The sequence below is a fragment of the Pinus tabuliformis genome, chromosome X (assembly GCF_031772625.1).
Source record: "Pinus tabuliformis cultivar Carrire ecotype Pingquan chromosome X, CPIR1, whole genome shotgun sequence".
Classification (NCBI taxonomy): Eukaryota; Viridiplantae; Streptophyta; class Pinopsida; order Pinales; family Pinaceae; genus Pinus; species Pinus tabuliformis.
In genome coordinates this window covers 1511797775-1511800083 of record NC_142308.1, presented here as the reverse complement: position 1 = coordinate 1511800083, position 2309 = coordinate 1511797775, and positions in this window count along the sequence as shown.

The following is a 2309-nucleotide window of genomic DNA, read 5'->3' as shown; positions in this document are numbered from 1 at the left end:
TTCACCAGGGAGGAGTGAAAGGTGGATAGGTCGGCTCGTGATGAGACCTCCTCTTCCAAGGACTTTTATTTTTCTGATGTGTCCATTGGATCATATCCTTCGTGTGGTGGCCATAGTGGGAATGCCACTTCACTGCTCCCTTATGATCATGGTAGGTTGGCTCTTGATGAGACCCCTTATCCACCATATGAAAAATCATAGAATTGTTAGGAATCATGTACATATATTTTTTCTTTCTTTTCCTTTTATTTTATATGGCACTTCCTATTTAAATATAGAGGATGGCTCAACACTCCATAAGGGTAGGGATGGTGGGAGAAGTTTGAACATCTCAATAGAAGAAAATATGCCCTTATTCTTATTCAATAATAATAATCAAAGAGAATTATGAGAATTAGAGAAGAACCAACATTATAAAAATAATCAATCAATTTGAATTTTAGTGAAAATAAGGACAGCAAAGTGATATAGATAGTTGTGTCCTTTCCTTTCTCTTATCAATACAAAGCATTCTCATTAGAGATGATAATTTTTCTCTGATTTTCTTATTTCACTAACCTCTAATTTTTGTGTCCTTACATAAATTTGTATCTTTGCCTTGAAAGGATCATGAAGAGTGAAACATTATTCACAAAAACTCTCAAAAAAGTGTTGTTCTTTAAGAGAAACAACAAAAAAATGCACTCAAAAAGTGTTGTTTCGTTGATGGAATAGTTGTTGTTCCTTAAGAGGAACAACAAAAAAAAATAGATACACACAAAATTGCGGTTCCTTTAAGAGGAACGGAAAAAAAGAAAAAAATTGCACATGAAACTGTTGTTCCTTAAGAGGAACAACAATTGTTCCTTAAGAGGAACAACTGTTGTTCCTTAAGCAGAATGACAAGTAAAACAGATGAAAAATAAAGTGCTGATCCTTCGGTGGAACAACCTAAAAACAATCAAAATTGAAACTATTGTTCCTTAGAAGGAACGACAGAAAAGAAAAAATAGCGAAATTGTTGTTCCTTTAAAAGGAATGACATTTGTTCCTTAAATGTAATGGCTGCTGTTCGTTAAGAGGAACAAAAATTGTTCCTTAAATGGAACAACAAAAATAAAATACATGCGGATTGTTGTTCCTTAAGAGGAACAAGAAATATAATAGCACGCAAGGTTGTTGTTCCTTCAGAGTAATGGTTGTTGTCCCTTAAGAGGAACAACAGATGTTCCTTAAATGGAATAGCAAAAATATGAACACGTAGGGTTGTTGTTCCTTAAGAGGAATGACTGTTGTTCCTTAAGAGGAATAACAACTGTCCGTTAAGAGGAACAACAAAATAGAAACATGCGAAAGTGTTGTTCCTTAGGAGGAACCGCTATTGTTCCTTAAGAGGAACAACAAAAATAGAAGCACGCAAAAGTGCTATTCCTTAAGAGGAACATCAAAAATCGAAACACGCAGAAGTGTTGTTCCTTCAGAGGAATGGTTGTTGTTCCTTTAGAGGAACAACTGTTGTTCCTTAAGAGGAACAACAAAATAAAAAACACACAGAAGTGTTGTTCCTTAAGAGGAACGACTATTGTTCCTTAAGAGGAACAATAATTGTTCCTTAAAAGGAATAGTAATTGTTCCTTAAGAGGAACAACAAAGATATATGGACATCCAAAGATGCTGTTCATTAAGAGGAAAAAAAAAATATAAGTACGCAAGATTGTTGTTCCTTAAGAGGAATGGGTGTTGTTCCTTAAGAGGAAAAGCAACAGTTCATTCAGAGGAACAACACAAAAATTAACTAAAGAAACCTCTGTTGTTCCTTAAATGGAACGACTGTTGCTCCTTAAGAGGAACAACAACTGTTCCTTAAATGGAACAACACTAAAATCTATACAAAAAAAAAACAGTTTATACAAGAAAAATTAAAGAGAAAAATTTATATACAAAATTCAAAAAAAAAGGAATTGTTCAGTGAATTAATGCTGAGGAGGGGTTATCTTCCTCAACAAGAATTTGCATAGTGGAATCTTCCTGTAATTGCTCATAAAAGGATTTCCTGGTAACCAGTTTGTGATAAGGTTGCACTCGATAACCATTCACTTTGAAAGAATGTCCAAATCCATCAATGGTAGTCAATGCAATGGTGCCATTTTCATGCACTTTGTGTATCTCATAAGGTCCAAGCCATCGTGTCTAGAGTTTTCCTAGGAAATCTTGGAACCTGGAATCGTATAGGAGTGCCCAATCTCGTTCGTGGAAGATTTCCTTTTTAATAAGGGCATCATGCCATTTTTCTCTCTGTTGTTGAAGTAATGCAGTGCGTTGAAGAGCTA